General features: G+C 35.0%; 1 protein-coding gene across 11 annotated transcripts in view; it reads right to left on the bottom strand.

The window, feature by feature from the left end:
* LOC5569430 (dihydropyrimidinase) overlaps nt 1-25,029 on the bottom strand; it is a 76,854-nt gene that overhangs the window by 50,796 nt on the left and 1,029 nt on the right. The gene's annotated exons all lie outside the window — the stretch shown is intronic.

The raw sequence follows: 25,029 nt of genomic DNA, 5'->3' as shown, positions 1-25,029 counted from the left end.
AATGTACTTGAACTCAGCAAGGCGAATTATTTTGATAAAAAATATTTTACAAGTTATTTTCCAACAAAAACAAAATGTAGGGTCTGTGCTGACCAGATAAGAATTGATTTTTGAAAATCAAAATTTTTATTGTAAACGTTAATAATCGAATCAAATAATCAAACAAATTTGTCACAGATGCTGGTTGAAATAGCCTATAGAAAAATACAAAAATAAAAAAAAATGATTGTATGAAAAGTACTATGATTTTCATTATCAAAGTCGTGCCCATACTTTCTGGGACACTCTATATAGAACGGTATTGCAGAGTTGTGTTTGATCCTTCGACCTTGACGCTTGCTCCTGAGGGGGCCGGCGATGAGGGCAGGATCAAACATGTCGCGCGTCGGTCGAGTGAAAATGAAAAAGTGGCGTGATCGATAACTTCTTTTTGATCTTTCGACTAAATAATTAAATAATTATTTATCATGGTCTAATCGCTTATCAAAGTGAATCCTGTGACCCAACGATCCTCCCCATTAACAAGCATGCATTTTCACTGACCTCGGTCAATCACGGAATAGCAACCATTGATATGTGTAGTCAGTCTAAGCTAAGCTAAACTAAGCTAAGCTAAACTAAGCTAAGCTAAACTAAGCTAAGCTCTATATAGAACGGTATTGCCCTTGGTCAGATGGAATTCCAATACAACTAATAAATTCATAGAAAACGAGCAGCAGTTTAAATCAAACTGGCGGAGAATAAGGTCGATGAGACCACTGTGCAAAATTTTATGGAAGAGGTTAACCTGAAGGCACGGCAGTTCGGATTTGGCATACCAAAATAATAAACGAACATTTTTGCCTTCAAATATATGAATTAAGGTACCAAAAGAAAATAAGAAGGTTTTTGTATTATGAATTTTGACTGAAAGATACGATTTTTTTGTCGATCAATTTTTGCGCGTTCCAGTCTTTAGGTCCACTGCATTAGTAGATTGACACAAATCTAGTTTATCTCATTATGTCGATACGTTTCACGATACATACCTCTTTTTTGAGGGCCTCAAAATTTGCCCCCGAGAGCCACATTTACTAAGTGAGAGATTTCTTTGGCAATTCACCATTCTTGCATGTTTATATCGTGTGAGAGGTACGTAGATACTCTATAGTTCATAGACGGACACAATAGACTTTGAATTCGTGTGCGTACACGAGTTCTCTCTGCTCTTGGAAGCTTTTTAAAAACTACCTAAAGCAATAAAACAGTATTTTTCAGTGCTAAAATAAAAAAACGGTACTTTTCAGTGCTACTAAAACAGTACTTTTTGCAATTTCTCATCGTAATAGGCTGTTTTTCATCACGCCAATATGTCATGAAACGGCCTACCTTTCTGCACTGAAGTAAACAGTGTGGGAATAGTCATTACGCAACTGAAACCAGTGCTGTAATGATTCATTACGCAACGCTTTCTCATTACGCAACTGTTTTAAGTTGCGTAATGAATCATAGCACCACAGTTTTTCAGAAATTGTAAAATAATGGTGAATGTATTCCGATATAATTTCTGATACCCTCAAGTGGTCTTCTACGAAATTGCAAAAAAATGTTGTACGTAACTCGTTGCAGAACTTGATTTTTACAGCACTCGTCGTAATTATCCTACTCGGCAAACCTCGTAAATAGTAGTTTACGGAACAAGTTGCAGAATGATGATTTTTACAGCACGAGTCGTAAACTTATCCTACGAGGCTTGCCGAGTATAATGATTCTGGTTAACACTGATTACACTGATACACTGATAACTGAATCTGGGAAGCCATACTCAATGGATTTCTTGAATTGAAGGAATTCAAATCCATTGATCATCGGCTCCATTTATTGGAGGATATCCATAAATCATGTTATATAATACGTGTAATTTTTAAACCCCTCCTATACAGAGAATCAATTAGTTTGCTAGAAGTACCACTACCCAAGTGGTTTTTTTAGATTTGCGTTTATCGCACAATATCTGCATATTGTTCAGGAATTCAGGAGCTTAGAAAGGAATCATTGCTGATTTAGTGCAGACGCATTGGTCAAGTAACTTTCCGAACGACACTCAGCATGTGTAGGAAATTATGAAACGTTGCGAACCACTGCCTACCACCCGGGGAAAGCCCTCATCTGTTTTCGTTACTTCTTGCAGGTGAGGTGAGGTCAAGGTAAAACTGGATTCAAACCACTCGGCGAAACCAAGTCGTGTTACTTCAACCTCTGGATGAGTGATCCAGAAAGAGGAACCCACCATAATTCAACAAGCTAGGAAAGCACGATGATTCCATAATCGCTGTTTTTGCAAAGTTATTCTACCGTTCAATGCTCACCCGTCGCACAGTGGGACGAAATCAAAAAAAGGACATGTGTGTTTGCGCTGAAACTATTGGGTTTAGCGTTTCGACATGTTCTACAAAGTTTCATCATTTGTTGAGTACTTAATTTAGACACTGAAAAAAATTTCACTTAAAGTGATATACACTGAGAAAAAAAATAACTTTTTTAATTATTGTCAAAATTGAAAACTGTCTAAGGAAGTATTGTAGGCGACATCATTTCATGAAAGTTTGTCGAAGACGGAAAAGTTCTATCTCCTACACTGACGAAGTTAGGGGGTAAAAATGATGGGTACCCCCTTAAAACTCATATTTTCTCCATAACTTCTAAATTTGAATTTTTGCATTTTTACAATGTTCTACAATGTTTAAGGTGCTGTAAAAATACACATTTTTGCCAAAGACACTGAAGCGCTAGCTCTTCATTTTGAAGATTTACGAACGATTTTCTGATTTTTTCACATCAAATTTAAGTGTGCATATCTTGTAAAGTTGCAAGTGGTAGCAGCTAATTTTAGCATCATGCTGTTCCTCAACCTATACCCTTTCAATATATGTACGAATAATTGCGGGGTCAAGCGGGGCTCATTGCAGTTTGTTTAATTGAAAATTGTATTTCCTATGATTAAACATATATTTTTTGTAGTTTTTATTTATGTGGTGCAGTTTTCAAGTATTGTTTTCATTTTGCTATGGAATTTTTAATGTTTGCCCATTTTAAACGATGTAAAAAGTTATGTTTTACAGTTTTTGTCAAAATTTGACAGTTATATTTTTTAAAGTAATACTTATTTTTCCATGTATCTGACAACATTTTTATAAGTATATCAAAGCGCTAAATACCGCTATAAGGTTGAAATCAACTGTTCAACTGATTTAAATGTATAATTTGATTGTATATACTACAATCTTAGTAATAAAAAATAATTGAATTTCACTTCTAAGAACATTTAAGCATAGAAAGATACAAATTTGTTTTGATAGCTATCAATGACATCGCTTAGATGTCTATTATAGCGCTGTATATCTGTATATGTATTGATTTCCTAGCTTTGCAAAATTACAAAAAGCGACAGTCGGTATCTAGTATAGGGACAAAATTGAGTATTTAAGGATTAATAAAACTGTGTTTAACTATTAATAAGCCTGATACACTTGAAAAAAAAAATCCAGTATTTTTCACGGGAACAACAACTGTCAACCGTGTCAAATTGAAACTTAAACAGTAAACATCATAAATGTGCCGTTCGTAAAATGGGCCAAGAGTTAAATATCATAGCAAAACATAAAAAAAATAACAGATAGAAAAAAAAAACAATAATTAAAATTTAGAAAACATACATTTATTTATAGGAAATACAATTTTCAATTAAACAAACTGCGATGAGCCCCGCTTGACCCCGCAATTATTCGTACATATATTAAAAGGGTATTTGTTGAGGAACAGCATGATGCTAAAATTAGCTGCTACTACTTGCAACTTTACAAGATATGCACACTTAAATTTGATGTGAAAAAATCAGAAAATCGTTCGTAAATCTTCAAAATGAAGAGCTAGCGCTTCAGTGTCTTTGGCAAAAATGTGTATTTTCACAGCACCTTAAACATTGTAGAACATTGTAAAAATGCAAAAAATCAAATTTAGAAGTTATGGAGAAAATATGAGTTTTAAGGGGGTACCCATCATTTTTACCCCCTAACTTCGTCAGTGTATACTTCCTTAGACAGTTTTCAATTTTGACAATAATTAAAAAAGTTATTTTTTTTCTCAGTGTATATAACTTTAAGTGAAATTTTTTTCAGTGTCTAAATTAAGTACTCAACAAATGATGAAACTTTGTAGAACATGTCGAAACGCTAAACCCAATAGTTTCAGCGCAAACACACAGTCCCACTTTTTTTGATTTCGTCCCACTGTGCGTCGTGCCGACTTGGGCAGAAGCGTACGCGCAACAGGTTAAACGATTGTTCCTTATGCTGTGCCGTTTGGTGAAGTAGCAGCCGCACCTGTACGGTTCTGTAGCTGGGTCACGGTCTGCTGGCTAGCATCAGTTTGCAAAACTGTTGCAAACTCTTCCATTCGCGCACTTGAGTGGAAGTTTTGTTTAAAAAAAAAAGACTAGCTTATAATTCAATTACCTACTGTGCTACCGATGATAATGGAGCCCTTGCACAATGGGTTCGGGTTAGCTAGCGGACCACGAGACGAGAATGGGTCGCCCGCTAAGCGTGGTTTTAGATAGATAGAGGAGGCATCAGGTGTTGTAACGCGCGAGTTCCGATCGCTGGCCTCAGGCGGAAAGATGGCATCATCCACAACGCACAGTGACCGCAATCGGATATCAGAGGGATGGATCGGGTTGCTTCTTCGGTGAACACTGGATCTCACTACCAGGCACTGCGTGAGTAATTCGATCAATGGAAGTGCATAGGCAAATGGGATCAATGTGACGAAAAGCCAACCGGATGGAACAACGCATAGTTGCCCCCAATTTGTTTCCGTTGGGTCGTTTCGATGTTTATGTGGCATGAAGTGATTTGTCGAGCGGACGGTTATGTGGTTGATTAAGTGATCGTCAGTTGACTGGAGCATTAATGGAATTGGCATACACATTGTTGCTTGAAGAATTCATAAAAAATCGAAACCTGGAGATACTTGCATCAGTGATGACATCTTAGTGGATCCAACTAAAATTTTGAATATTTTGTAGGAAAGACAAAATAACCCGAAGTCCTTAATCAATGCATACTGGAGCATTTTTCTTTACAAATCTTCCAATCTGAAATTGTCATGCAAACCTGTCAACTGCAATTATATTCAGATAATTACGTTAGTTTTCGAACTGAAACAGAGTCCATGAAATTGTCCTCCATTTGTGGTCGTTTTTCCAACTCCCACTATTCACCAACACTTGGAAAAAATACGGAGAGGACCAACCCATTTCCACCACATGCATATCGCCACTGATGATGTTTTCCGCTCATTTAACGATCGGTCGGTGCCGATATGGAGGCCGGTCCCCATGGTGTTGACATTTGCGATTAAGATTTTCCCCGACCGGCAAACCGCCTCAGATTCTATGGGAGAATTATTTTTAGTTTGAGTGTTCTCTTTTGGTTTTCTACTGCTACAGCCGGCTTGAGAACTCTTGTCGCTTGATTTTGTTTGAGTGTGGGGTGGTATTATGTTGGAAACGGGCGGGCTCATCCATTCCGAAGGGTACCAGAAAAGAAAATTTAATTAAAACCGGCTTTACGTTATGGCGAAATGAGGGTGATTATACTGCTATCACTTGATGGTATGGCAGTGATTTTTTTACGAGTTTGAAAAAAAAAAACAGGCGTGTGTTTTCAATCATTGCAAGAATTTATAAAACGTGCGTCATCGTAAGAAACAAACACACGAAACAGCTGGTCAACAGAATCATATTATGTAACATGACCCCAAACGATCTGCTTTAGTAATTTGTTTTCCATCGAGTGCATGTTCAGTTCAGGGGGCCTTCCTTAGCTGAGTTCGCGGCTACAAAGCAAAGCCAAGCTGAGGGTGTCTGGGTTCGATTCCCGGTCGGTCCAGGATCTTTTCGTAATGGAAATTTCCTTGACTTCCCTGGGCATAGAGTATCATCGTACCTGCCCCACGATATACGAATGCAAAAATGGCAAGCTCTCAGTTAATAACTGTGGAAGTGCTCATTGAGCACTAAGCTGTGAAGCCGACTCTGTCCCAGCGGGGACGTAATGCCAAGAAGAAGAAGATGTTCAGTACTACTGTTTAAAAACTACACGAGTAAGTAGCTACAATGAGTCTTAATTAATGTTTATTCATTCAGTGAGTTCAGTTAACCCTTCAGCAGAACAATTCGTCAGATTTCTTATGTTCAAATAGATGTCCAGCTAGATAAGGCGAAGTCATCCACACTTACTTTTCAAGCAGTCGAATTACGCTGCTCTTACATGCTAAGCTGAAATATACGTCACTCGCGTGACATCTTTTCACCACTGGCACCGGTAATGACGGTTGGGTATTCTCATCATTGCGATTAATTCTCGTCATGTTCAGCAGCGAGCACGACACGCGACGACATCTCAATTACTGACTGCTGGATGCAGAGGGCTGGAGCAACTGCATCAACTGCACAGCTGTTCAAAGGCAGAGAAGATCTCGTTTCCCGTTGACAATGGCCAGAAGTGACAGCTCCAACTTACATGGGTGTTACGATAATTTCCATCAGGGGGAGCGAGTGACCTAAGAAGCTATAATATGATGGATAACTACTAGAGTGATGTATATTCTAAAATGCTCCCATGCTGAAACGATTTGTATTATGGTAAAAAGCATCCTCCCTAAGTTTTAAATAGGCCTGAAGAAATTTGACTGTGCACACGTCATTTGAAGTTTATAAGTAGATTACTATGGAAAACGCTAACCTTTTGTGATAAGCCCTATAACTATTCGGCATAAAATTTTATGAAAAAGTGAACAAACTCTTCTCGTGTGAAATCTTCCCAGCTACAACTTTGCCAAATGGTCTTATCCACTGGTGTACTAAACTGACTCGGTCGCACAATTTTGACACTAGAGCGGGTCCAGATCCAGTGGAGATTATACGGGAGCGTGCCCCGCTCAAGTGTCACAATTCTCAGACCGAGTGAATTTAGTACACCGGTGGATTAGACCATACCACATTTTAATTAGACGTCAGGATAAATTGTCATAAAGTGGGTTTGCATGTAGCATTCTTCACCAACTGTTCTGTAGGCAACAGGCAGTGGTGCTACTGGCGGGAAGAATAGATCAAAGTAATCCAGGTTGCTATGTTCTACAGCAAAAAAGCAGTGTTGCTCTGAAAATAATTGAATGAACATCTTAGCATCACGGTGCTCCAATTACCGTTATTAACAAATTAAATATACCATCCAAACGGCAGTCGGCAGTTGATTCCTGACGTTGTTCTGCACCTCTGGGCCGAATTTGAAAAAAAAAAATCCTTAGACAGAATTTTGAGTTATGCCTTTTTGAAGTTCATATGATAAAAATCGCACGAAATATGCCACTTCAACTTGTTTAAACAAAGAGATTATAATAAAATTTTGTAGTTCTAATTTTTTATATGGTTTAAGATATTAAAAAAAAAAACATTTTTCTAAAATTTTTCTCGACCGACGTTTGAAAAGGGCCAATGCTATGTCTAATTATGACTAATAAGCCAATACACGAAAAATGATATCTACCAAATTAACGCCTGGTAGTGATTTTCGGAAATTGTCCAATGCATTCAAATTTGTATGAAAAATTCTTGGACAGGATATGCAGATACGCCCTTTTGCAATGTATGGAAAGAATATGGAATATAGAATATGGTGGATTCTGCTCCATCTATAATCAACGGTTTGCTAGGTGCATACATAATCATTACACTTTTGCGGTTATTCTTATTCATTCACTAATTGCATAGAAAAAATATAATGTAACGCAGAATTTTCCAATTTGAGACCCCCTTTCCTCCCCCACGTTACAGCTTTTGTATGGAAAATGTATGAACCGTAACAGTACCGAACCCCCTCGTTACGTAATATTTGAACGATTCCAAATTTACACGTACACATATTGTCTATACTGACATTGAAAAACGGACCAAAATATTATGAAAATATACACATTTCAATATAGCTGAACAATGACTGAATTAAAGTTGACCGAAACACTCGAACATCAATTATCTGAACCTACATACGTCTGTATTCTATTCCATTCTATTTAATTCTTTTATGTTTTAATCTGTTCTATTCTATTCAATTATACTCTACTTAAATTAATTCTACTCTGATCCACCCTTCTTGTTCTTATACATATTTTTACAAATGGACACTGTATTAATTAACAACTGCGAGCAAAAGATTTGAATGATACACTTTCGATATTTGTACGGCTTTTTAGCGCTCCCAGCTCTGTAAACAATTGCTCTGCACAGATTCTGACTCCTAACGAAGATTTGAATTATTATTTCACAGTAAGTCCAAATAAGGGTTTCAACTTATATATGATAGTTTTTATGTATTTTAAGGAACTGAAGCATTTTGTGTTAAATGCTTTTCATTTGAGCTGGATCCTTGTTTTAAAGGTAATTTGAACAAGTTTGTCGAGAGCTAGGAAGAGCAGAGTCTAACAAAATCTTCGAAATATCATATCACCATGTTTCATGTAAAAGGCTTCTGCAATGCGACTGGTCGAGGACTAGGCTGACATAGTGAGCTGGTGTCGGAGTCTGTGCATAGCGCAGACATCGAAAGTGTACCGTTCAATTCTTTTGCGCGCAGTTGTTGATTACAACATTGGCATTTGTAAAAATATGTATAAGAACAAGTAGAGTGGATCAGAATAGAATAAATTTCGGCAAAGTAGAATTGAATAGAATAGAACATATTAGAATAGAAAAAAATTAAATAGAATTGAATAGAATATAGAATTATGTAGATACAGATATGTTATGTTCGAATGTTGCGATTAATTTTGATGTTCAGTTATATTGATGTGTATATATTTCAATTATACTTTGGCCCTTTTCTAATGTCAATCTAGACAACATGTGTACGTGTGAATTTTATGCAACTTGCTAAATTTAATGAAATAAGAACAACCGCAAAGGTGTAATGATTATGTATGCACCTAACCGTTGATTATAGATGAAACGGAATTCACCATGCAATATTCTTTCCATACACTTGAAAAGGGCGTATCTGCATATCCTGTCCAAGAATTATTCATTCATATTTGAATGCTTTGGACAATTTCCTAAAATCACTATCAGGCGTGAGATTGTTAGATATAATTGTTCGTGTATTGGTTAATAAGTAATAACTAAACATAGCATTGGCCCTTTTCAAATGTGTCCTAGATTTTTTTTTAGGAAAATTTGTTTTTCAATATCTAAAACCAGATAAAAAATCAAAACTACTTATTTTTGTATAAACTCTTTGTTTAAACAAGTAAAAATGGCATATTTTATGTGATTTCTATCATATAAACTTCAAAAGGACGTAACTAAAAATTCTGACTAAGGTTTTTTTCAAAATCGGCCCAGAGGTACAGAACAACGTCAGGAATCAACTGCTGACTGCCGTTTGAATGGTATATTTTATTTGATAATAACGGTAATTGGAGCACCGTGAGCATGATTAAGACTTTGTAATCAATAATACAGCCATTTCATGCAAAACCGATCTAGTGGGTCTCCGAATTCCGAGAAAATTTGTTATTTTGTTCCTTATCCGAAATAAGGATACACGTGTTTTTGGATTTTTTGATTAGGGTGAACATTTCCGAAATAGGGTGACTACAAAATCGCGATTTTGCAAAATTTTTATTTATTAAAATATAATAACTTTTGAACCGCTTGATCGATTTTCAATTTTCTTGGACGGTATAAGAGCTAAAGATTTTTACTTTTAAAGAACAATATAAAATTTCACAAAAATTGTTTTTTTTACATTAAAAAAAATCAAAAAAAATTTTTTTTTTCGTGTTTTGGAGGCTGTTCCCTTTTTTTAATGTTCATAACATCGCGATTTTTTGGTCACCCTATTTCGGAAATGATCACCCTAATCAAAAAAAATCCAAAAACACGCGTATCCTTATTTCGGATAAGGAACAAAATACAGTTAACTCTCCCTTACTCGATATTCCCTATCTCGATATCGAGTTAGAGAACCATAGTAAAAGTTGGTTTTCATGGCTAACTCGATGGTCTCTTAGATCGCAGTTGCACTGATTTTATGTTCTGTAACTCGATACCTCCCTAACTCGATGGTCCCTTCAATATCGAGTAAGGGAGAGATGACAGTAGCGAATTTTCACGGAATTCGGTGACCAACTGGATCGGTCTTTAATGGAATAGATGAATAAGAAAATATATCTTCTTACGTTCCATCAATATGTAGTCTTTGGCAAAGTTGTGATTAGGAAGATTTCACATGAGAAGAGTCACTTTTCCATAGATTATCATGACGAGTAGTTGGAGGGCTGAACACAAAAGGTTTGCCTTTTCCATAGTAATTTCCCTACAAATTTCAAATGACGTGAGCACAGCCAAATTTCTTCAAATTTTGGGAGAACGATTTTCATCATAATTGATACCGTTTAAGCAAAGGGGAGCAAAAACTTCAAAATTTGCACCAGTCTAGAATCCACTCTATTTTTTCACAGTGGGTTAAGGGATAAGGTTGAGTAACGGGTCAATTCAATGGCTTGGAAATTTCCAAACAGGGAAATCCCTGAAGTTTAGATTGTTTGCGGTCCCATTAAACGGCAATTTTACCCAGGCTAAACTAGGAATATTTGAAGAGATTTTTTCAGGGATGCTACATACCAATGGTTCTTCAGGAATAAACTCAAGATTTTTTCTAAACTTCATCTACTTTTCAACAATCAACACTTTTTACCATATAACACGAGAATTATCTTCAAGATATATACTAACAAAAAATCTTTTTCAGATTCATAATGAACTTTATACAGGATTTTTTTTACAAAAATTCTTTTAGAGATGGATATGAGAAAACTTTCAGATATTTTTGAAACAAATTTGATTTTGTATTCAAAATAACACGACTTCCTCATCTATCCCACGAACTGTCTGCCTCTTTTCCACCCAAATATAGAATGTTGTACATTAGGGCGGTCCAAAATTTAAAAAAGTTTGAAAATCCAATCTCTTATGTGTTTAAAAAAGTTTAAAAATCCAATCTCGTAAGTGTTCGTAGTGATGTTAGATGAGGCTCTGAAATTATTACCAATGCATTTTTGGAAGAAGAGAAATTGGGAAATTGCAGGATTGTATCCTGGATAATGTGACACGAATTGAATGTAACTCTTGAAATAAATTGATTTGACTTTTAATTAAAATCTTGTTTTTTTTTTGGTTTCCAGAAGAAACAATAAAAAGTATCTTTTAAAGTTTTCAATGAACTTTTTGAGGGGTTCGTCGAAAGAACTGCAGAAAGAATTCACGGATTAAATTAAGGATGGTACACAAACTATGCCACGCTAAATAACGAGATTTTCGACCTCCCTCCCTCAAAAATTGTGAAGGGTTTGTCACGTTATGACTTACCCCCGTTCCTTTTGGAGCATGATGTAATTTGTGTACGACCGCTTAGTGGAAAAAAAAACTCTAATAGATGAAGAAATAGCCATATGTCAATGTACTAAAGTTCACCGCAATTATAAAAAAAAGCCTCTGATGGAATCCCAAAGAAATTCCTTGAGACTTTTGTGCAAGAATGGTTAAGGGATCTTTCTTTGTAATACCTGGAGTAATTCCTAGAATAATCCGAGAAGAAATGCTCGAATAAATAAACAGGGGAAACTCCTAAACATATCCATTTTTAGGAATTCATGATGCTATTCCTTGTGTGTTGAAGACATTTCTGAATCCAAAAATGTATTCCAAAAAATTGCTTGAGGTAGCGCTGACAACTCGTAGAAGAAATTCGAAGCACTCCTAGGAATCCCAGATGGAATTCCTGAGGAATATGTAAAACTATCTTTCATCAAATTCTTTGATGAATTCTCCAAAGACTTTTTCGGTGATACGTAGCATTAAACTTTTGAGTTTAATAATAAATTGTTTGCAGATTGATCTAAAAATATAAAATATATAAAGATTTCAGATAAGATTTTTGGCATTAAATTGCAGAGTAAATTGGAGCGTACAAAGCCTCCCGATCCCCCTCTGGTTACACCCATGTCAACCATCACGACATGTCTATTGCTATTGCTGCATTACTGGTCTAAAACTGTGCCGATGCACTGTGTTTTATTTTCTCGATTCCATGCGCTTTTTGAATAGCGCTCAAACCATTGATTTTAGCGATATAGTTTGTTCGGAGAAGTTTCTTGGTATATTAAAGCGCAACTTTTGACGAAAAAAGTTTTGTGATCAATCCACCTAGCAGTGAGATAGAAAAACTATTTTTTCAAAACATTTAGATAGACATATGGTGTCCTCGGAAAAGTTGTAGAATTGGCTATTTGAAACAATTTTGTCGAAGACACGATTTTTCCATCTCTTATACTTTTTGATATATATGCCGTTGTATGTGAATGGCCCCTAAAAATCATATTTTTTATAATAACTTTTTTCCAAGATTTATAACATTATTTGTGTTTTCTACAAAGTTGTTTGTTATGGAAAAACCTGTTTTTTTTTGCTGAACATATCATCACCCTATCTTTTGAAGTAACAAAGTTATTCATTATTAACTCTTTTTTTAAAGGGTAGTTTAGGCCTCTATAACTGGCTTCGGCGCAAAATGGCGCAGACAACTCTTACAAATCATGAAAGAACCGTATCTCTCCTTTCGGCAATTGATGAAAACTTTTGTCTATAAGCGTCTTTGCATGGGTTTTTACTATCGAACAAAAAAGCCTTATTAAAACGAATTCGACTGATAATTCTTTTACTTTAAGAGATAGAGAGGTGCAATGTTCAGCAAAAACACGCGTTTTAAAATCTTCAACAACTTTATAGAAGACATGAAAAATGTTAAAAATCTTGTAAAAGAGTTACGAATTTTTTTACATAAAGTACATAAATTTGTATGAAAAAACTCATTTAAAATCATTTTTGTTCATAACTTTTTACATAAATTTTTAACATTTTTCATGTCTTCTATAAAGTTGTTAAACATCTTAAAACGCGTGGTTTTGCTGAACATCGCATCTCCCTTTCTCTTAAAGTAAAAGAATTATCAGTCGAATTCGTTTTAATAAGGCTTATTTGTTTGATAGTAAAAACCCATGCAAAGACGCTTATAGACAATAGTTTTCATCAACTGCCGAAAGGGGAGGTATGGTACTTTCATGATTTGTAAGAGTTGTCTGCGCCATTTTGCGCCGAAGGCAGTTATAGAGACCTAAACTACCCTATAAAAAAGAGTTATTTATGAATAACTTTGTTACTTCAAAAGATAGGGGTATGATATGTTCAGCAAAACACGGGTTTTTCCATGACAAACAACATTGTAGAAAACACAAATAATGTTAAAAATCTTGGAAAAAAGTTATGATAAAAAATATGATTTTTAGGGGCCACTCACATACAACGGCATATAGCTCAAAAAGTATAAGAGATAGAAAAATCGTGTCTTCGACAAAGTTGTTTCAAATAGCCAAATCTACAACTTTGCCGAAGACACCATATGTCTATCTAAATGTTTTGAAAAAATAATTTTTGCAATTCCGTTGCAAATCAATCAACTTTTCATTGAGAAGTTGATCAACATAACGGCCTACTTTTCCTACCAAAAGAAACAGTGCTGAAAAGTGCTACTTTTCAGCACTCTTTTCGGTGCTGAAAAGTAGCACTTTTCAGTACTGTTTTCGTCAACCGAATAACCCAGTGTCCCAGTCTCTTCATGCCATGCTTATTCTGGGCAGCGTGTGAGTCGAAACGAGTCGTTCTCACCTCGAGTTTATTCTACATCTGGCGTGAGGTGAGGATTGTCGGTGTCCTACAGCGAGGAGAAAATTCTCGACTCGAGACTGTCCATTTGGTTTACACGGCTAGTCACTTCACTAAAGTCTACATCCGTTGTGCGATCAGTTTCCGACATAGCTTGGCGATTCCTCTAATAGGAACGATCTGCATGAAACCCATGGGAGCGAGAAAATTTGTGACATTCATGGGTACTACTGTCACAGCCTACGTGATTGAAAAATACTGAATTGAAACTACTCATGGCTGTATACATATGTGGGTTCTCTTGAAATGTTTGCTTGTGCTTTTAGAGTTCATCCAGTTGAAACGGCATTTTTTGAAATAGCAAAATATGTTGTATGCAACTCGTTGCAAAACTCGATTTTTTCAGCACTCGTTGTATTTATCCTACTCGGCGAGCCTCGTTGGATAAATGTACAACTCGTGCTGAAAAAATCATCATTTTGCAACTTGTTGCATAAATAACTATTTTCTATCTCACTGCTAAGTGGATTGATCACAAAACTTTTTGCATCAAAAGATGCGCTTTAATACACCAAGAAACTTCTCCGAACAAACTATATCGCTAAAATCAATGGTTTGGGCGCTATTCGAAAAGCGCATGAAATCGAGAAAATAAAACACAGTGCGATGATTGTAGGTGATGGCGGTGAAGTTAGCGACAATGATCTCCTTCGTTTAATTCAGCGACGGTGCATCGTTAGCGTGATCCGACTAACATACTTAATACAATGGAAAATGACCTTTTTGAAAGTGAGCTGGAACACTATATAAGTTTGACTCTAAGTCTACCGTTTTGATTTATATTCCGAACACTTGATAGGAAAATAATCGTCAACTGTAAAACGATTTTCTATACCAGATCAATTCAAAGCAAAGTTCTTGAAATTATATCACTGCACTATAGTTGCTATTTAGAATGCAGTACAAAAGTTTTCATGAAGGTTTAAAAAAAATTAAATGAGAAACTGTGTTTTTTTATATTTTTGATCATTAAATGATGGATTCTTGAGCGAACATTGACTTATGCATATTATAAGTATAAATATGCAGGTATTCGAGATAATTTCAATGTTGTTTATATGTGTGATGTTGAATAGGTAGATTGAATATGTTTTACTATTATTTTCACGTAAAAACGTAAATTTTGTCTCATATTCCAAATAATTATGTAGTCCCTATTCTCACGAATTATTTCACAAGTAATTTTATCAATGTTAGTTAATGAGTAATTGACCTCCTACTCAAGATGATAAGTGGTAGACTCACACCACAGACTCACACTCAAATCTCAATCATTGAGGTTTCCCGCGAGAGCAAACTCATTAAATCAAATTTTGAGATCTGCTTCGCAAAACTCACGCATGTGATTTCGATGCAAAATCACTTGCTCACGCTCATGCCGTCAAAAATGAATCAATCATAAAACGCATCGGAACGCTGTCAAACCCCAATGTTATTGTTTACATTAGAAAGGTTTATTAGACGTCTAGAACAAAAATAAATTCTCTACGTGAAAAAACTTAAGAAATACTTACTAATGAGCCAAATGGATGAGCCAACTCATGCAAAATGTTTTGGCTATTTAGTTGCGTGAGCTCAAGCGCGAACAATCTCAAGTATGAGGTATGAGAAATTGAGATTTTCGCAACGTTGCTAAAGAATCATTACAACTTCCAAGGTATAAAATAGTTCTATGTATATTAAAATTCAGTTGCAATCGTACCCCAAATTCGCATGATAAATTTCAGTGAAATACTTCATCTAAACTTCCTTAGAAAATCGAGTGTCCGGAATTTGCGACAAACGAAAAACATGGGCTGAGACAAATATCGTGGCAATTTCAATGAATCAAATCAGAACAAACCACAGATGCAGTTTTACCTCCCAAAGTTGTTTCGTCACACTGAACGCGAGCGAGAGTGACCAGACCACGTAATCTAGAACTAACAGTTCAGTTCCCCTACGTAAGCGAATGAGACTGCTGATTCTGCCAAAAGCTGCTGCGCTGCACTATGGTCCAGGAATCAGTTTTACGCGGAAAGATGCATTTTGAGCTTTAGAATGAAACATTAGACAAAAACGATCTTCTACAAAGTTGTTTGTATTAGTAAGGTCCTTTGTTTGGTGTTATTTAAAATTAGGGTGGACCACATTTTCATAGAAATTGTGTAACTAACTTTCTTATTTGTAGAAATTATTCTATACATGCTTCAGCAAAGTTGTAGACCATTCAATTTCAAGCAACTTTGCCAAAAAAAGTTTTTTGATATCTCTTAAATTGACCGATTTAGAGCTATTTTACTACGGTGACATAGGGTGGTCCGAACAAAATTGGTTTTCTGGCTCTAGAGTTTTCAATTCAAATTTCTCATCAAAGTAGTCTATGACACACTTTTAGAGCTTTGAAAAATGCGTAGTTTGGTGAGTGAAGAAACTCGCTATCTCTTTCTGTTTGGGAGTTATTATTGTTTTTCTCTCAAAAACATGCCTACTTCGATTGTGAATATTTCTGATTGGGGCAAACATAAACAATATCTTTTGAAGGCAATTAAAAGACAAAATAAAATTGTAAATTATATAAAAAAATTACAGATGTGTTATTTTTGTAACTCTAATAAAACACCTTGAAAATCAAATATTTTTTATCACAAAAACTTTAACAACTTTTGAACTAAAATAGATATCAGCAATATTTTTGTATGAAAATTTGCGTTTTGTTAAGTTCTAAAAGTCGTTCATAGACGACTTTGACGAGAAACTAATATTAAAAACACTAGAATTGAAAAACTGATTTTTGTTGGACCACCCTTTGATGATTAGGAAAAAATGCTCTAGATTGGTCAAATTTTGAGCTACAGAAAAACTTTTTTTGGCAAAGTTGGTCAAAATTCCAAGTTCTACCGCTTTGCCTAAGAGTATATACCAGTATTTTTGCAAATAAAAAAGTTGATTATATGATTTGTGTGAAATTGTGGACCACCCTAGTTTTGAATGACTCAGTATGAAAGCCTACATTTTTATAAACAATTTTGTAGAAGATGATTTTTGTCTAAAATTGCATTTTCATGCTCAAAATGCTAAATAATAAGGAAATACATACTATGAAAATCTTCAAAATAGTTTTAAAGCCCTATCTTTCTTATTTCAGATTTCTCGTCAAAGCGGTCTATGAACGACTTTAGAACTTAACAACTTAACGCAAATTTTCATGCAAAAAGATTGGTGATATCTTTTTTAGTTCAAAAGTTATTAAAGTTTTTCTGCTTAAAATCATTTGTTTTTAAGGGCATTTTATTAGAGTTACAAAAATAACACATTTGTAATTTTATATATAATTTACAATTTTATTTTGTCTTTTGCATGCCGTCAAAAGATATTTTTTATGTTTGCCCCAATCAAAAATATTCACAATCAAAGTAGGCATGTTTTTGAGAGAAAAACAACAATAACTCCCAAAAGGAAAGAGATAACGAGTTTCTTCACTCACCAAACTACGCATTTTTCAAAGTTCTAAAAGTGTGTCATAGACTACTTTGATGAGAAATTTGAATTGAAAACTCTAGAGCCAGAAAACCAATTTTGTTCGGACCACCCTATGTCACCGTAGTAAAATAGCTCTAAATCGGTCAATTTAAGAGATATAAAAACCTTTTTTTGGCAAAGTTGCTTAAAATTGAATGGTCTACAACTTTGCTGAAGCATGTATAGAATAATTTCTACAAATAAGAAAGTTAGTTACACAATTTCTATGAAAATGTGGTCCACCCTAATTTTCAATAACACCAAACAAAGGACCTTACTAATACAAACAACTTTGTCTAATGTTTAATTCTAAAGCTCAAAATGCATCTTTCCGCGTAAAACTGATTCCTGGACCACTGTGCGCTGTGACACGATGTTATTGTTATTATAGTTCAACCACTGATATCGATTGTTTGGCATCGATTGTCAGATTTACCAATATACCTGAAGTAAAGCTGTACTTTTCAAACGGAGGCGATGTTCTGTCCAGCAAACAATTTTGCGGCCACTGCACCGTATCGTCGCTCTGGATTGTTTGCAGTCAGTCCGGTGGCGAAACCTTGACTTGACCTAATTTGATCTCGATTAGCATTTGCCATTATACGAGCACGTAAGTTACGGTGCAACGCGATGCGATGGGCGATTTATTGACAATTGCAAGTGATAAGACATAAGGCGGCTCTACAGTTTATTTGAAGTATCGGTGAGTTGTGCCTTATTTACGATTTGGCCGCAATCATCATTCAATAGCACAAAGTTCCATTGCAAAATTATGGTGTGATGGTTACTGGAATTCATTTTTACATTGTTCTTGTTTTTACAAAAAAAAACTTGCTTTGTCATATTGTCTAAAATATAACTAATTGAAAATTGAATACTGGCTAATCTAGTACATTATCATTCAATCTGAAATGGACCTTTCTCGAAAACTTTCAAGAACGCCAGAAGAAATTTTCTATGTTTGTTAATAGCATATGTTGAAGTTTCCTCTAAACTAATAATATTGAAAATAAAATGTTCTATCTATTTTTGAAGACAACCCTTCGATCATAAAAATTTCTACAAGATGTTATCAAATAGCAGTAGCGGTGAACGTTGCTTTTCAGCAAGACCAAGCTAAGGGTCGTGGGTTTAGAGCCAATCGGTCGTGAATCTTTTCGTGATCGAAATTTATGGGACTTTCCACAGCATAAGGTTTCTTCGTAGTTGCCACACGATAAACGTCCAAAATTGGTCAATTGGCAGAGAAAGGTCTCAGATAAAATCTGTGAAACTGCTCATATGATTACTAAGCTGACAAAAAGACTTTGTCCCAGTTTGGATGTAACGCCATGATGAAAAATAAGTAGAAGAAAACCTCTTCTTCTTCAAGGATTTTTTTTAAAGTTAGGTTAGGATCAACTGGTCACGAACACTTTCTTAATAGAGTATAATAAAACATAAATTGTTATTTCGGATAACAATTTCGAATACAGATTTGTGTTATCAATGCGAGCTCATGCTTTTCAATTCGTTTGCTTTTGGAAACCTTTAGAAACCTTTAGCTTAGATTTAGACAAAAAGTAGATACAATTTAGACTGCAAAGTAAACATTCAATCTGAGCAGTACGCGATCTCTCGGACTCGAGTCTCTCAACTTTCAAACTTTAAGATTGAATCCACTAAAATATCCGTGTTATACATAAACATTTGCTGGTCTTCTAGTAGTCTTCTAGTCACATTCACCCCCCCCCATTTGGTAAATTTGAGTCATCATTTATTTTAATGAAAAACATATTTTTCACTGCGTTTTTTTTCAAATGCACTTGTTGTCTTACTTGAACTAGAACCTACACTGTGAGAAAACATACTATACATATGTCTGTTTAGTCGAGGGGAGTTGATATTCTCCCTCCATCAAAATTTGTACGAGGAAACTAGAAAAGTTGGATAAAATATGAGTCCTAAGCTATTCACAATTGGCACGTAACATGCATAGAAGTACTTCTAAAGTTAAGCCCTTTTACCTAGCTTCAACGTAATTAGGGGAGTTGGGTCTTGGTAGTGGTGTTAAAGAGTCTATTTTTCACATGGGATCAATTAACAACGAACGGGAGGTGCAAACTATTTTATGATAATGGACTGAAGAGAGAGAGATAGAGAGAGAGAGAGAGAGATGGGATGTGCTGTTACTGTATTGCGGTTGAGTCACGGAAGCGTAACCAACATTGGGTGTTTTTTTTATCATTCAGCAGACAGACGTGCCGTCTGAGGAAAAATTCTGTGCCGTAGCATAATAATCCCGGATAGTCCGATCGGAACCGTGTGTGTCTGGATGAGGGGGAGAGATTGCTAGCGAAACTCTTTGCTGCACAGTGCACAGTGCTTTCAGAGGCCTAACTTTGTGATCGAAATTATTTTGCGTCAGAAAAGTAGGTTTAAGAGATATGACTCAGAGAAGTTGTTCGGAATGTAGAAACCTTTTTTAACAAAGTACTATTTGTACTAATGTATACTATCATTGCTCTTCTAGACATAGAAAAAGTCATTGGGGTGATAATTTTGTACCACTCCAGTACTAACTTGTTAGGAACTTTTTTCAAAATTTCTTCATAGTAATTTCCCTATGAACCTACATCACCACCAGAAATGGAAACAGCAATTCGAAATAGTTCTACTATAGCCACATGTGTTCATATAATGGCACAAGCAGTATTTGATGCAAAAATATGATTTTTGGTAGTATTCATATATTTTTACACAACACATATAAGAGAGATGATGTAAAAACAATGCAGCTGGCTTTATTATTTGTTTTTTTTTTTAAATATTTGATCTTAGCTGTGCGACTATTGGTACACTGACTCTACTTGTTCAAATTGTAAAATGAACGGGCCATAAATTATCAAAATATTGGGGTTGAACAAATTAAAATATTGACGTATGAATGCATTTTTACATTGTAATCGTGTTGTAGGGGTGCTTTGATGTTTCATTTTTTTAGATATTAAAACTAAAATTAAAAATTTAATTGATGCGTTAGAGACATAAAATCGTTGAAAAAAACTACTACAATAATAAAAAACCTTTAAAATGCAGTGTACAACTCACACGACCAGTAGATTATAACAGAATTGTTGCATAGTACTTAGCACATTTTTTCTAACAAAATATGTTTTTAGTTGTGTCATTTTCCATAACTATAACAATGTTTGAAAAAGAGAAAAAAGAAAAAAAAACTGGCCATGTATAAGCAATTGCTCTCCGATTTATAATAGCAATTTATGTTAAACTAATATTTTTAATTAAAATAAATTTTAAACAACCTCTGTCCTTTTAACTGTTTCCTTTAAATTTTGTTATGAAATCCTCAACCAACTTAGACGACTTTCAAAGAAAATACTACACAATTTGTTATTTGAATTTGTATCTAATGATATTCTACTAGGATTATTCTTTTAAAAAATCGTTTCTGACTTGCAGTCTTATAAAGGTCTTACAAATTTATTTTCTTGGCTCCAACGTTTCGCTTCCAATGTGGATCTTCTTTAGGGATCTTATTTGAACGGAAGACAAAACATAAAATTTTTGATGGATTGTCTTCATTTTGATGGGATCGTTTGTATGCCTAGTTTTTCGGAGGTCATGTGATTAGCTTCATCATTTTCGAAAGCTATCGCAGACATGGTACTATTCGGGAATCATTTGAAGGAAATTGGTTACTTAAATTACAGATTTTTCTTGCAAAATGTGGAACAGAACTGGGGGTGCGGTCTAGAAATTTTGGCCATTTAATTTGAACACAAAACATTTCACGAGTGCTAATTATTGTTTGATTGGTTGGTTCGTAGGAAACCATTTTCAAAGTATACGATAAAAATTCACATAAAGCTTCACAAGTACAGTGCAGACGATAAATCCAAACAATCGATTGTATATCAGTAGAAATACATTGTATGAACGTTCTAAAAGGTTGATGCATAATTAGAAACAAGTATAACGTTTCTTCATAAGTAGACAGTCTTTGTGCTAAATTGTAGTATTGTCACATCGCCACGAGTGTTTTTTAAACTCGCCGCATTTTAAAATTGATTTTTTTTAGTAAGGCGCTGCATCCTACGACTTTTATGAACACTGCGACGTTCCGGGCCCGAGAAAACAAGAACTTCAAATAAGTGTTGGTCTTGATTTCTACCGGATCCATTAGTAGTTTACGGAACAGGCTTGCCGAGTAGGGTAATTACGACGAGTGCTGTAAAAATCGAGTTCTGCAATGAGTTCCGTACAACATTTTTTGAAATTTTGGAGAAGACCACTTGAGGGTATCAGAAATTATGTCGGAATGCATTCACCATTATTTCACAATTTCTGAAAAATGTTGTGTTATGATTCATTACGCAACTCAAAACAGTTTCGTAATGAGAAAGCGTTGCGTAATGAATAATTACAGTACTGGTTTCAGTTGCGTAATGACTATTCCCACACTGCATACTTCAGTGCAGGAAAGTAGGCCGTTTCATGACAGATTGGTGTGATAAAAAACAGCCTATTACGATGAGGAATTGCAAAAAATTGTTTACGTAACAAGTTGTAGAGTGATGATTTTTACAGCACGAGTCTTACATTTATCCTACGAAGCTTGCCGAGTTGAAAAGTTGCTGTGAAAATCGAGAATGGCAATGAGTTTTATACAACATTTTTTGTAGTTTCATAGAAATCCAAGCGATTTTTGATTTGTTTTGGTTAAAGATTCATTACACAAGTCAAAGTATTACAAATCTCTCTTTGTGTATGATGATTTCATCGGCTTTTTTCGGTGATATAAACATTAAAACCTAGCGTTTAACGAACGTTTCGACTTACTCATGGATTCAGTCATCCTCAGTGGTTCCTTACATATTTATTTCGTTAGAAAATTCTTAAATAATCATTTTTAATAATTTTCATGCTATAGAGTAAGTCCTACACCATCATCTACCTGTTTTCTTCTATTTTGATCAATTATTTGTTTTGTGTTGTAAGTAGAGTTTCCAATTTTCTCGGAATTGCATTCCAGGGAAACGGGAAATATAATTTCCATTTCCCGGGAAAGCCCGGGAAATTTTCAAGCATGTGGAAATAAAGCAAATTTGATGAAATTTTCTATTTTAATCTATTCGTATTTCATGTATATTTTTTTATATCAGTGAATTTGTATGGCTGTTTTCTTTTTTGTAAGTAATTCATTCATGTTTCTCAAAAAAAAAATCTGTTTGTTTTTGTTTGAAACGCTGAACTTCACAACAAGAACGTTTATAACATTGAGCAAAAGTCCATGTGAAGCTTTTTCTTAAGAAATCGTATGGAGTTCAAATAATATTTACCAACATTAATCCTTTCAGGCACTTGAATAAAAACCAACTAGAGGCTTACCCGATCAACCAGTGTTGCAATTTCTTTATAGATCTTTATTCAGCGATGGCGATCGCCAACGATTGAACACGAATCGATATCGATCGCTATCGAAAATCACTGACTGGTTGTCCGCGTATGCTGAAAATTGCAACTTTTACACAGCCGTGAATCGCAAGTAACTCGCATCTGAATTATTGACAAAATTGAGTTGTCATCTTCCAGATGCGCTAGGTAGACAACACTTTTTGTTTGATGAATTCCGTGAATTCAGGAAAAAACACCAAGTCGAATTGTCCAAAAAAAAATATATATATATAAAATAATCGCGTGCAGACTTTCACTTTCACACCTGGTGATAGAAAAATGAACCATATTTTGGTGGTCATTATATTTTTCTCGGAAAGATATTGGCGTGCAAAGCAAAATGTTAATGTTTCGCAGGATTGAATCATTTACCAATCTCCTGGAATAGTTTGACCATTTGTATGGAAAACTAGTTTAGAAACTTCTCATCCCATTTTCTCAGTGTCTACTTTTACAGATGGGACTGACTAGCAATCCATGAAAACTTTAGAATTCAACTCAATTCATGAAAAAGACCCCTCGAAAAATTCTTTCTTTTGTATAGCATATACCGTTTTGATTCATATCACGGACACTTAAGGCCTTAGTGAAGTATAACTCAGCATAGAGCATACAAAATAAATCATTCTGTATGATTTGTCAGCGTTATCGAGCTTAACTTCCGAATGGTGGGTAAAGAATACGCTTCTGTAACTTCAATAATTTTAAATAAATCTAAATGTGTGGCCTTTTCACGATTCTTATTCCGGACGCTTCCTCACTTTTGCCTCATATTCCGGACACTTTGATTCGAATTCCGGACAACTCATGGAAATCATTATTAGAAAAGTCAAACCATCAGTTTAAGTCGTCAAGCCGCTAAAGAGACGTCTAAGACAGTCAGACACTATCAGTTTGCATAGATTTCTATGGAAAAAGCTTATTAAAACAAGCCTTGAAAGTGAGAACTTTTGCACAGCAAAAGTTGAAACATTTCGTCTGAAATGTATCCCATACAAACTAGATTGTCCGGAATTTGAAGCTGTCCGTAATATGATTCAAAACGGTAATCTTTTTTGGAAAAACATATGGTCAAAAAGATATCAATTTTATCAACAATCAATTTGACTACGACAAACAACAAATCAACATTGCAATATAACTAGTGACCAAGTAGCTCATTGGTTAGAATGATATAAAAAGTAAATTGTGCGATGGTTTTTGTTTAAACATAGATGCTTAATTATTTTTTTTAAATTGAACTACCCGAGAAATAAGGGAATCCCGGGAAACAGAAAATAATTTCCCGGGAAACGGGAATCCTGAGAAATCTCACTTCCCGGGAAATATTCCCGGGTTTGGAAACTCTTGTTGTAAGTATGCTGGTGTTTTGTACATTTTGTTTTTCTACTTTTAACTTATCTATCAGGCCGTTGTATGCGGACCTGAACTTGATGGAGTCTCTTTATAAGTTTACTGTTTTTCCCTTTTTCTTCAATTTTACAGTAGAAAGTTTCCGCTATTAATCGTGTGTCTGTTCTCGATATTTCGTTTAGTATATTAGTGCTATAAAAATTGGAGCAATGATTTTCGTTAATTGTATGTTAAACTAGACCTGTACTTCCTATTTTTGTAGTTTCTACATCATTTTTGTGTTGTTCTAATCGTTTACTTAAAAATTAAAATAAATGTTTTGTTTTCGTACACTCCACAAGGGATTTCATATACTATATTTGATATTTTTTCAATCTTGTCTTGGTGGTTAATTTTATCTATAGGTTTAAAGCAAGTGTAATGTTAAATTGTCTTAAATATTTAACTATTTTTTCTCCCAGTCCTGGTACATAAGGTGTTGACACATATTTGTATTCTAGAATTACTTCTACGTTTGTATTCTATTGTGTTCTAGAGTTGATTAAAAAGATAATAGGGTCATTTTTACCCGATCTGACACAGTGACCAACCGGCATAACTCCGAAACGGTAGACACTCAATGGTTTTCGAAAAACTAAACATCCAGACGATTTCATTCGAGCTAACACGAATGCAATTCATCAAGGTGGCATCCACAAATTACGTAACGCTCTAGGGGGAGGGGGGGAGTAGGCTCAAGTGTTACGGCTCATACAAAAATTTGAAATTTTTCATACAAAAAGCGTTACGGAGGGGGGAGAGGGGTTAGAAAATTTCCAGTTTTAGCGTTACGTAATTAA

This window comes from Aedes aegypti, chromosome 3 (genome assembly GCF_002204515.2).
Source record: "Aedes aegypti strain LVP_AGWG chromosome 3, AaegL5.0 Primary Assembly, whole genome shotgun sequence".
In the NCBI taxonomy this organism is placed as follows: domain Eukaryota; kingdom Metazoa; phylum Arthropoda; class Insecta; order Diptera; family Culicidae; genus Aedes; species Aedes aegypti.
Note: the sequence above shows the minus strand (reverse complement) of the source record. Positions and strands in the feature narration are given on the sequence as shown.